Here is a 13,028-nt window from a genome sequence, read left to right as displayed (position 1 = left end):
AGACACTGGAACTCAGAGAGGTTAAGTGACCTGCCCAGGATCACACAGCTCAGAGATGACAGAGCCAGGATTAGAATCCAACCCTGTTGGACTCCAAAAGCATACAAGTTTACAACAGTTTTAATGTGGCTACCAATAAATTTTGAATTACATATGTGGCCCCCATTTGAGGTTGCATTTCTTTTTTCTTTTTTTTTTTTTTGCGGTACGCGGGCCTCTCACTGCTGTGGCCTCTCCCATTGCTGAGCACAGGCTCCGGACACGCAGGCCCAGCGGCCATGGCTCACGGGCCCAGCCGCTCCGCGGCATGGGGGATCCTCCCGGACCGGGGCACGAACCCCATCGGCAGGCGGACTCTCAACCACTGCACCAGCAGGGAAACCCTCACGTTGCATTTCTATTGAACAGACTGGACAAGACAGGTAACGTACCAAAGCAAGTTGGCGTAACTACCACCAGAACCTTCCAAAGCTCAGAGGGTTACATGCCGTAGGAAGATAAAATTTCAGGAGGAACCCTCAGGATATAATAAGGTGCTTTTATGAAATCCTTAAATATCCAGAAAGAGTATTAAATGTATACTGCTCCTAAGGCTGTGATTAAGAATCTGTAGCAAGTTAGAATGAAATGCATGATTAACTTTGGAACCTAATTAAAGCTATAAAATAACTGGCTGGATGGTGTGGCCTTGAAGCTGGTGCTCTCAGGCCTGCGGGTCCAGCCCCACTGGCTCCAGCGGACCCTGCGCTCCAGCAGGGAGCACGGGCTGGGCCTCCACGGGCTGGTGGGTTTGGCCAGTGGGAGGTGCTGGCAGGAGCTCAAAGGGCAGGAGGGAAGGAAGGCCAGGGAGTCAGTCCCCTCGGCCCCGCCTTGCTGGGCTGTGGGGTGGTGTGGCTGCCACCCCCTTTCACCACCTGTGACACCAGGTGGTGTCCCCCTTTGCTGATAGACGGTCTCTCCTAATGCCACAGCCAGTTCTCAGGACCAGTCCATGCCCCCAGCCCAGGAAGCTCCCCAGCCTCATGGCTTTCCCGGAACCCTGTCCATTCCTTGTGGACTGAGCCCTTCCAAGTGTACCAACCTGTCTCCAACACTACCCCCAGCCCAGGTGCTGCAGAGCATAGAACAGAAAGACACATTTTAACTGGGGGTGAATTCACCAGCTCTAAGGAGCTGGGATGGACCCCAGGTAAAGGAAAACAAGACACCAACAAGCAGAGCTTTGGAACCCCTGTGCAGAGGCAGGAGATGGACACAGAATGGTCTGGCAAAGGAGAGGGCATGGGAGAACACACTGCAGCCCAGCAGACCCCAGTCTCGGCTGCACTCTGTTCTGGCCACCTGTGTGAGTGTTTGCAACTGCCCTGGCCCCCTTTTCCTGACTTGTAAGATGGGCCATGTCCACCTGACAAGCTGTTGGGAGGATTAGCCTAGTGCCTGCCTGGCACGAGGAAGAGAGTGCCAACTTCCAGTTCCTGGATTATCAGTGCCCATAGGCAGGTAAGATAAGCCCAAGGAACATCAGTCTTGACGCCAGCCCTCAGAGTCAGGAGAGGCAGGTAGGACCTCCCTCCACACCCAGCCATCCACTCGGGAGCTGTCGGGAATCTCCTGGGGCCACTGGTGAAAGAGAACCATAGTCTAGAGTATAAACCACGCACATCGACCACCTGAGCAGAGGGAGGCTGCAGCTGCGGGGACAGGGGTCCCACTGGCGCCTTCCCCACCCCAACTGCGGGGCAGGAGACTGGGGGACCAATTCCTCCCACTGCAGCCTCTCAAACACCCTGGAGCTCCCCGTGTCCCGCCCCCATCTGCCTAATTCCACCCTTCATCCTACAATGTCCTGTCATTTCTTTCCCCTCACTCGACACCTACGTCTTTCATCCTCCTAACCTTCCCCTGTACCCTGCTTACCACCATCTGCAAGCTTCCTCTGTCCCCACCTTCCCACCAGCATGTTCCCAGCACCACGTCTCTTCCCTGAGGTCACCATGCCACTCTAGCTATGCCAGCATGTTCCCAGCACCACGTCTCTTCCCTGAGGTCACCATGCCACTCTAGCTATGCCAGGTGGTGGCTTTAATGTCTCAGAAACCCCTTCTCTCCAGGTTGAGACGGGGTTTGTGCCCTCTTGTAATATCCAAAATGGCTCAAATCCCAGTCCTTCCCAAAGGACCCCATGAAGAGTCACCTGACTGAAGGATATCTGGGCTGAGCAGGAGACTTCCACGTGCCACCTGAGTCCATGTAGACGGTCCTCGTCACATTACTGGTCACCTGACATTCTGTGACTCTCCACCACCCTCACCTCTGTCCCCCCAAAGCACCACCAACATAAGACTTGGGGAGCTAGAAACATTTGAGACGGGCAGAAAGTCTTCAGATGGGAGACTATATCCGACCACACCCCAGATCCTTCCGTCTTCACCAGACCAGGTCCCGCTGTGGTACTGGGGCGACCTTCCCTTCCCGGGTCCTCCTTTTCTCTCCTTCCTGGTACCACTCCTCCTGCCTGTGAACCCCAGTCTCCCCAAATGCAGGAGGTTTCCACCCTTTCCCGTCTAAACCTCTCCCAGCGAGGCTAAGCAGGGGAGGCTAAGCAGGGGACCATCGCCTTTCACGGCTGTTTTTGTTCTTTGCCTAAACAAAGAGCAGTTTTCTCCCAAAAAAGGAATTCTGTGTTCTCATCCTACTACCAACAGATTTCACAATTGCAAGCGTCCCTTCACATCCCATGCTACTCTCTCCCTTGCTGTCTTGCTCTCTGCTGAAGCCCCAGCATGTACCACAGTGACTCACAGTAAACAATCAATTACCATTTGCTTAACAAGTGCAGGGATGCTTTAGGATGACTCAGGGCAGCCCACCACCCACCATCATTATTGAAACCATATTCCACGCCTATGCCTATGGGGTAACAGACCTTCATCCACGTCGGCACCAAGGCAGGGAAACACAGACCTGGCTGGTCGCTGGCTGAATCCTACCAGCATCAGTCAGTGTCATCAGCTCACGTTTCTTATGAGACTCAGGAGCTCTAGACAGTCTCACTTCATCTCATCTTAAGTCAGGGAACACAGTCTTAGTACAAACAGAGACCTACAATTCATTAAATGCATAATTCTTCTGTGTTCTGGGGTCTTGCTGTAAGGCTTCAAAACGGAGGCTAACCTCCAACGCTGACATTCACATCTGCCAGCCCCCATCTTGACTCTCTCTGAGGGGACTCATCCCTCTTCACTGATGGCAAGGAGAAACAGCTGTCAAGATTGCCCAGGTTTCTCTAAACTCCATGCCCTTCGGGGTCTGGGGGTCCTTCCATGCAGCAAAGGCAAGCAGGACAGGTGTGTTCATTCTGGTTCCATCCCGTTGGCAGGAAGGCCTGGTGGCCAGAGCTCTCTCACGCCAGCAGATTGATGCATCCCTCTTACTCCCAGCTGACTCCCTGCTCCCTGCTCCCAACTACTGTTCTCATAGAAACTCCTCCCTTCCCCACCCCAGGCTCTCCCTCCCTCTCTACATCAAGACTGTGCAGTCTCTTCCCCTTTATCATCTCTGTGTCCAAATAATGACAAAGACACGTGTTTGTTAATCCAGGTAGATTTGTCTTATTCTGTGGAATCCACATTTTTTATTTCAATTTAACATTAAAAATATTCTCAATTATGCAAGAACACATTCCAAATCTCAGAGCTTTAATGTAACCAAACAGTTCAGTCCAAGCTTAAGGTGTCAGCAGGTTTGGCTTCTTTTGAGGCCTTTCTCCTTGGCTTGCAGATGGCCACCTTCTTGCTGTGTCCTTACATGGCCTTTCCTCTGTGCATGCATCCCTGGTGTCTCTCTGTGTGTCCAAATTTCCTCATCTTATAAAGACACCAGTCAGATTAATCAGCATCTGAAAGACCCTATCTCCAAATACAGTCACATTCTGAGGTCCTGGGGGTTAGAACTTCAACATATGAATTTGTGGGGGGTTGGGGAGGAAGAGCCACTACTCAGCCCATAACAGATATGGTGTCGTTCTCGACCACGCCTTCAAATACTGGTTATGTTGCTTTCTAATTGCATATCCGTAGACAAAGTTAATCTCCCTGAACCCTAAATCCCACATCTTCCAAATGTAGGTAATAATCACAGTCCCTCAGGGCACAGGGAAGGATTAAATGACATAATGTAGCTGAAGTGTCCAGCACAGTGAGGTACATAGTAGGAGCTCAGGTCATGGAAGTTCCCTTCCCTTCGAGCCTTTCTCTGCATCCACAGATGGGAGCCTCAGCCTTGAACTTCCACCAAGAGATGCGAGTGCTCATTGCAGCAATACCAGGTTGCTATGGCACTGTCTCTTCTCCAGACCTCCTGGTAACCAAGGACCACATCAGCTTCATTGAGGTTTCTAGTCCAGAATTGTGGAGCTCAGAGGGAAGTTGCTATACTTTATTATGGGAGGAAACCTACTTTTATATTCTCAGTCTAAAGAGGAAAATTCAGGCATTATTTGTCTTGTTACAAAACGCTTGATACTAAAATTTCTTGCCTACTTAGAAGGCACTGAAGGGTTACAGTGATATTTCCTGGTTGTTTTCCCACATTTCCATTCCTCAGCTACTATTTTTAAGGTGACTTTTCTAGGTTTTCAGCTTTTTCTTCTTCTCTTGGCTAAATATATTCCCATCATTAACATATTTTCACTTAGCAGATTTATATTTACCATCATTATTTATGTCCATCCACTCGTTTGCTTTTATAAATTGAGAAAAGAGATTTTTTTTTACCAACTGGCTAAAATTACTTTAAAATTTCATTTCAACTGTAATTATTTTTCACTTTTACCTTATTTTCTCCATCCTCCTGCTTTGTTTTCCATTTATTTAAGTGGACAGAAGACTTTGAGAAAAATCAAATTATCATTTTATAAATAGCACAGTTTCTCCTCTGCCCTTGACCAATGAGATGAACTGTACATGAAGGTTTGCCCACCCTCAGACTCTCATTACTCCTTGTGATGCATTCCACCTTATTGCCCCCTTTTAATAGGTCCATTCTGCCTGGATGCATAAGAGCTTCATTACTTCAATGCATTTCTTTTTAAGTGTTCCACCTCGAAGGGCTGCAGCCTTCTTGTTCTCACAAATATGAATTCAATTTTGGTAATTGCTAAATGGAGACACCAGCTGAATGACCACCTGCTCTTTCCAATGGCATTTACAAAAAACTCACGGCTACGATCTAGTAAAGGGAATGATGATTCATGCATCCAGTGGAATTTTGCTCTAGAGGACAGCAGAGGACCTCTTCAATCCTGGGGTCCTCATAATCTGCAAAGTATCTCACTCTCCCAATTAAAGTGATGTTTTACTTCACCACAGAGCCCTTCAAAAATCCATGCTGCATTCACGGTCAAATACGGTCAATTTTCAAAAGAACACAACATCTTGCTTCTCCTTCAGAAAGAGTGAGAAAAAAATATTAAACTAAAAAAAAGAAAAGCTCAGCTTGGAAGTGAAAATCTCTTTGTAGGGACAGGTATTGGGAGTTTTGCTTATGATTTGAATAATTCTGTATCCGCTAAAGTAGAATCTGGAAGGTGTGGTACCAAGTGCATAGGTAGTTTATCTCATGCTACTGGGCCTGATGGAAGTGCGCCTTCACAACATCCGGTATGGGTCTACACAACCATGCCATTGACTTGAAATCCAGTTTTGAATGTCAATATTTATTGAATGAATGAATGAATAGTATGGTAGAATAAAAATGATTATATTCCCCTGTATATGTGAGCCTGGGACCCCATTTGATAGAATCCTAGAATCTGTATCTTCTCCTTCTTTGAAAAATAAAGGGAGACCCAAAGAGGTTCTATGGCTTGGCTGACATCCCACTGAGAGAAGACTCCGTGTGTGACCCCTGGTTTTCTTTTGTAACTAAACTCCATCCCCTGCCCAGTTGCCTTGCATGGTATGGTGGAGGAAGGGCTAGGAGAGCATGTCTCCCTGGCTCTCTCGTTGACTGAGTTATCTGGGTCAGAGACTCCTACTCCAACTGTACCAGCTCTTCCCCAACCATATAGTGGGGAAAATAGTGCCTGCCGTTCCACCTACCTCACTAAAGGTAGACAAAACAATACTCAGATGAGACTGCGGGCATGATTTGAAAAAGTAAACTGACATTAAATACCAGTGGTAGACATTATTTTATAGCATTTTCTTCTTCTGTGACAACAGTAAGCTAATTAAAATGATATTTCTTCATGATTTTTATACAATTGGATATGTACTAGGAAAACTTCTTCCTGGTACCTCTGGCTCCTTCGCTTCATGTTAAAAATCCTGGGTGATGGAAAGGATGTGGGTTGGCCAGTGAGTACTGAATTCTACAGGGCACTGTACCATAACCTGGCATGCCAGAGAAGTCACAGAACAAAAAGCACGTGTGGCCATGACACCGCCAGAACCTCAGTGGGCAGCCACAGAAACAAAGCATCTTGGAGGAAGTTAGATTTGGGTTACAGGCAACCACAAGTAACCAAACCGCTATCACAAGTTGCCACATGGTTGTAGTACATTTACTAAGAGGCAGTTTTTCTCTGGGCCTGTGAGTCATTGTTCAAAATCTTTGTTTTCCTTTGTGTACATGCAACATGAGATTATTTATGCATTATTCTTAAAACTTCAGAAGAATGGAACCCATGAGAGGCCTTTTCTGTACCCTATTCCCTAGCCTTTGGGTTCCTTTGTCATAGATCATTGCTGTCAGCTTGTTAGTCTAGAAAGCCTAAATTCTTCCATGGGAATCCATCAGACTGGCAAAAATTCACAAGTTTGACAATATACTCTGTTGGCAAGGTTGTAGGAAACAGACATTCTTGTACATTGCTAATGGGAACGCAAACATGGTGTGACCCTTATGAAAAGGAATTTGGCAATATTCAAAAAATCTACCTATTCATTTACCCTTAGACCCAGCAATCCCTAGGAATTTATCCTAAAGATATTAGGAAATTACGCTAATTTACCTCCAACAATATGAAAACACAAATGCACAAGGTTGTTCATTGAAATATTGCTTATAATTGTAAGATATTGGAAACTACCAAAACACCCAAGCAAGGAAATCGACTGAATCGAGGAAGTTGGTTCAATGAACTCTGGCACATCCATACAATGGAATACAATGCAGCTGTGAAAAGGAAGAGGTACATGCATACATTTCCTTGCTTGTCAGCTGAGAGAGCTTAGAAGCATGACACTCCAGTAGAATGATTACAGTTATTCCCCAAATCTTGGCTTCTAATACCATTCTCCAATAAAAGCACCAGCACTCCTTGGAGAAATGGTTGATTCTAGTACTAAAGCAGGAAATATACAAAACAAACCTGGAACATCTTATATTGCCAGAAAGTAATGAAATACTTAAAAAACAAAACATAAAAAACCCACAATGTTTTCGATATATCAAAGAAACATAGGGGGGCTTCCCTGGTGGCGCAGTGGTTGGGAGTCTGCCTGCCGATGCGGGGGACGCGGGTTCGTGCCCTGGTCTGGGAAGATCCCACATGCCGCGGAGCGGCTGGGCCCGTGAGCCATGGCCGCTGAGCCTGCGCGTCCGGAGCCTGTGCTCCGCAACGGGAGAGGCCACAACGGTGAGAGGCCCGCGTACCGCAAAAAAAAAAAAAAGTAAGCCTTAATGCAAACTATGGACATTAATTAATAATTGTGTATCAATAGTGATTCATTAATTGTAACAAAAATACACACTAATGCAAGATGTTACTTAATAGAGGAAACTCCGAGGGGGAGAAGGAGGATGTGGGATCTCTCCACACATCTGTTTGATTTTTATGTAAATCTAAATTTGTTCTAAAGTATGAAATCTATTAATTTTTTAAAGATTTTGAAAATCAGTCAGGCTCACAGTAGGTAATCTGTGCAGTCATAATGTCAATTTATTAATTTACAATGATGGTGAGTTATTAAATTGAACAATATAATGAATCATGTAATAAATATCAGAGCATTTTCTCTCTCTAGGCGGACCTGCATAATAAATGAATGAGAAAGCAGGTTGGCAGGCAGGCAGGGAGGGAGTGTGGGAGGCGGGGTAGTACCTGGGAAAACCTGGGGCCTGTCCTCTCACACTCTTTTTTTTTTTTTTAACGTCTTTATTGGAGTATAATTGCTTTACAATGGTGTGTTAGTTTCTGCTTTATAACAAAGTGAATCAGTTATACATATACATATGTTCCCATATCTCTTCCCTCTTGCGTCTCCCTCCCTCCCACCATCCCTATCCCACCCCTCCAGGCGGTCACAAAGCACAGAGCTGATCTCCCTGTGCTATGCGGCTGCTTCCCACTAGCTATCTATTTCACGTTTGGTAGTGTATATATGTCCATGCCACTCTCTCACTTTGTCACAGCTTACCATTCCCCCTCCCCATACCTCTCACACTCTTGACAAACCACGCCCAGGCCAGTCTGTGGTCGTTCAGCCCGGAAGCTACTCCACAAAATAAAACCTAACAAAATGTTCCTGGGGTCTTCATGGACCTCTGTGAAAAGCCCAAGGGCCCTAAAGAACCACCCTAGAAAGTGGGCATGAGCCAGAGGCAAGACTTTCCCTAACTGGGGGTTTTCCTGTCCTTGAGGTCCATAGACCCTGAAGTTCACTGACACCAAGAACACGTTATCAAAATTCATTGCAAAGTGTGCGCCTGCGTGGGTGTGCCTTTGTCTGGGAAGAGTGCCTACAGCTCCCTTTAGATTTTCACAGGGGCTCTGAAACACTCCACATCTGCCTCTGCTTCACTCTTGGACTTGTAGACAAGGACCCAGTTCCTTACAGACCTCTTGCGTAACGAAGAGCACCCATAGAGCATGCGCGGATAAGCAAGCGCGTTCAATGCAAGCACAGGAAAGGATCACAGTCACCCCTGAGTCTTTCTCCACATGCAAGAAACAAACATGGGGCTACTTAAAAAATTCTTTAGAAAAGAAAGCGTAGTGGGTTTTTCTCCAGATATTTATTTATTTATTCACCTGGCTGCCCCAGGTCCTGGTTGCGGCACGCGGGATCCTCGTTGCAGCATGCGGGATCTTTTTTTTTTTTTCAGTTGCTGCAGGCGGGATCCAGTTCCCCGGCCAGGGATCGAACCCGGGCCCCTGCATTGGGAGCGTGGAGTCTTGACCACTGGACCACCAGGGAAGTCCCGAGAGTGTAGTTTTTTGTGGATGTCTCTGCCGTGACGTACCAGGGCATTATTCAACACTCATAATTCCACTTGCATGCAACTTTTACCACATACACATTCAACACTGACACCTTTTTCTAGAACCAAAATTTGGCGTTCTGAACTCACTTTTTTTTTTTTTTGCCCTTTTTTATCCCTGCTAAGGATGAAAACTTTTGAGATGACATTTATGATGTTGATATCAAGTTATTTTTAGAAATTGGGTTACAGGTTTTTTTTATCTGGGATGTTTCATGAAAATTGTAGTGTTTTCATCTCTAAAAGATCTTTGGGAAGCCACCTTTTTCTGAGGAATGTATACATTTCAGAAAAGGGATGAATCATTTTCTAGACAGAAATATCCTTGGGATAAAGCCATGGCAAAGAATTGTCTAGACACTGTGAGCCTCTTTGCTTTTGCTCAGAGATCTCTAAGTGTCTAGCTGGCTTTATTCAGCTTTGCTGACAAACATTGCCTTTGCTGCTTCTCTGCACGCTTGCCATGTGGAGGGGGCTCTCTTCCTTAGGTGAACATGTGCCAAGCATGACTGATTAACAGAGTCTTAGCAGGATTTACTCCTGAATGAATTTTGCATTGGTTCCTGGAACTCCAGCATGATAACTGGGGCATGTGTTTTGCATACTTACTTGTACAGCCAATGATTAACCCAATTTTGTAAAATAAAAAACGCTTGTTAGAATCAGGGCTGGGCCTCGCACTTTTAGCCTAGAAGGGATCTGATAACTTCCCCCAACATATCCAGGGAATTCAGGGTTTAGATGCTCTTGGTCAAAGATGGGCTAAGCCCCTCTCTCTGTTATCCATACTGTGTAACAAACTGTCATAAATTTAGCAGCTCAAAACAACATATATTTATTATCTCAGAGCATCTCTGGGCCAGGAGTCTGGGCACAGCTCAGCTGGGTCCTCTGATCAGGGTCTTACAAGGCTGCAGTCAAGGTGTTGGCCAAGACTGGGGTCTCGTCTGAAGGCTCAACTGGGGAAGGATCCCCTTCCATGCTCACATAGTTGCTGTCAGGAATTAGTTCCCTGCAGGTTGTTGGACTGAGGGTCTCAGTATCTTGGTGACAGTTGGATAGAGGTAGCCCTGAGATCCTCACCACATAGGTCTCTCCTATGCATCTTCGTCGAAGCCAGCAAGGAAGAGTATAATAGAGTAAGTCTGTTAGCAAGACAGAAGTTACAGTCTCTTGTAAGCTAATCAGCTAATCACAGAAGTGACACCCCATCCTTTTAGCCATATTCTATTGGTTATATGTAAGTCACTAGGTCCAGCCCACACTCAAGGGGATGGAATTAAACAAGGGTGTGAATATGAGGAGGTAGAAATCACCATGGGTCATCTGAATCACAGCCACCAAAATTGTATCTATTTACAAAGAACCTGTAAGTTTCCAAGTTCTTAAAACTTGCCCTTTGGACTAGGATGGTTCTGTCCTAGGATGCAAGACAAGGATGCAAGAAAGAGCAGTGAGAGCTGTGGCAGCCATAGAAATAAGCTGCTAAGATCTCCAGTCACAGGGAGAGTGTTTGACTGAAGGCCCCAGATGGATCCATCATCATGTCCCCAAAGAGGCCACACTGGCTGCAGGCTGCTCCCAGTCAAGGCCTGAGCACTGGGGAAAGGTGTTAGCTCAAACCCATACCTGGGCAGATATTCAACTCTTTACAGCTGGTGACTTTGGGCTCAAAGACTCCCCATCAGCCTGGCCAAACCATTCTTGGAATGGCGCTGCAACCTGAGACTCTTCCCACCCTTCCCTCCTTCCTTCCTTCTCTCCTTCCAGGGGTCAGATCTTCATAATGGTCCACAGAGTCTCCCTGCTTCCTCCTGACCCCTTCACAAGCGTTTCCCCACGATGAATCCTTTGCACGTCTAATCCTACCTTGGCATTTGCCTCTTGGAGGATCCCATCTACACAAGAATATGAGAGGGAGAGAAAGATGAGTTTTAATATTTAGGGCCAGATCATTTAAGGCTTGATGCAATCTTATCTGGGCATAGTGCTGAGAGAAGACAAATTTGCCTACCCACCTGGTCTAGAAGATTCCCTGCAATCTAAGGAAATCCACAGGGACCCATGACAGCAGAGGCTGGAGCAGTGGTCACAGCCCAGAACATGACTCTGCTGACATCCTGAATTTCTGGAGGAAGTGACTCCTGGACTTTGCCTTCATTGACCACAGCAAGGGGTTCCAGGAAGAGCCGAGGGGCTGACATTCCTCTCTGTGGGGTGATGTGCACATGTTTCCTGGCTAGCCAAGGTGGGAAGGACAAGGACTTTACCCCGGGCTCCAACACTTTTTGGTATCAGAGCCATCTTGCCTCAGGACCCTTTCCAGTCTCTTGAGCTCCCTTGTCTCCCTGTCAACATAGTCTTGACCAGAGAGCACCCAATGGAGCCCTGTCCTCCTCACTCTGTGGTAACCATGGGTGTCTCTCCGTCCCAGGTGCAATGACTCCATTCCAGGCTCACTCATCTTCAAGTGCATGACCTCCAAGGGACATGAAGAGATATAGGGCCTGTCTGGGATAACTGGCATCCTGGCCAGGAGTCAGGGAGGACTCGAATCCCTGTTCCATTGATGCAGGTCCAGAAGCACTAGACCTGACCTCAGGATGAAAGATCCCTTTCTTAGCCACACCAGGGACAGGAGAGCCTTGGCATGGTATTAGGGGTTTCACTATAAGGGGGACTTTGTACCCCAAGCTTGTGCAAACTGGACATACTGGTTACAGTGACATTCTTTGCCTTTTGTCTAGTAGATAGACCTCTAGGTTTAACAACAGAGCTCATTCTCTTATTCGTATTTACCTCTGATCACATGGTGGAAGGGCAAAGGGCCAGAGTTCTTCCGTGCTAGCCACTGTCCCAAAGAAGGGCAGTTTGGGCGCTGGAGTAGAGGTACATGGGTTATAGACTCTGGTTCCAACCTCTAGCTCTCAGCTTTAATCCAAACCAGGGCTTTCAGACCAAGTGTCTCAGATGCCTAACTTGACCTCTTTTCATAATTCTACTGTTAAAAGTAATTTTTTCATCCCAATCCAGAATTGAAATAAATAAGAAGTCCTAATAAATTCCATGTTTAAACAAATTGAAAAATAAATTATTTCCATTTATTACAAAACCACAGGGGGAAGAAAAAGCCTTTTAAGAATTTTGAATAAATTGACTAAAATCTATTTTGATTTTACTTTTAAGGAACGTAAGTTACCTTATAAAACCTGACTAATAATTCTGAACAAATTTATGCAGTCATTCAACAAATATTTGTCAACACTATGTTCCAGGCTCTGTTCCAGGTACTGAGGATACAGTGATAGGAAAAGAAAAATGAAAAACAAAACATCCTAGAATCACAAGAATCACAGGAACGAAGACTTGGTGTGGACTGAATTAGAGAGCTCAAGTGAGATTTGGGGACTTCAAAAAGACTTATTAACATACATTCATATTACCTTAAAAATACTTTTCAGATTGGCAGTAATGCATTTTTGATGATGCAAAAGACTTCCAAATACGGCGTAGAATAGGAAGGGTCAACTCTGCTGATATTCACATTTCCTGTTAAATATTCGAGGCAAAACTACCCTTCAGTTTTATTTCCAAACGAAACACGTAAGCCCGAAAATATCAGGATGACGTTAAGGCATTGCTCGCACTGTCTTTTCAGATGTTGCCCACATGACTTGGTCACTAAGGTTTGAGTTAGTACCAGTCACTAACTCAGCAGTTTGCCGGGCTGGTAAAGTTTCAGAGAGATGGAGGACACCTCA

The sequence above is a fragment of the Delphinus delphis genome, chromosome 7, assembly GCF_949987515.2.
Source record: "Delphinus delphis chromosome 7, mDelDel1.2, whole genome shotgun sequence".
Classification (NCBI taxonomy): domain Eukaryota; kingdom Metazoa; phylum Chordata; class Mammalia; order Artiodactyla; family Delphinidae; genus Delphinus; species Delphinus delphis.
The sequence above is the reverse complement of the archived record's forward strand: the minus strand, read 5'-3'. Positions refer to the sequence as shown.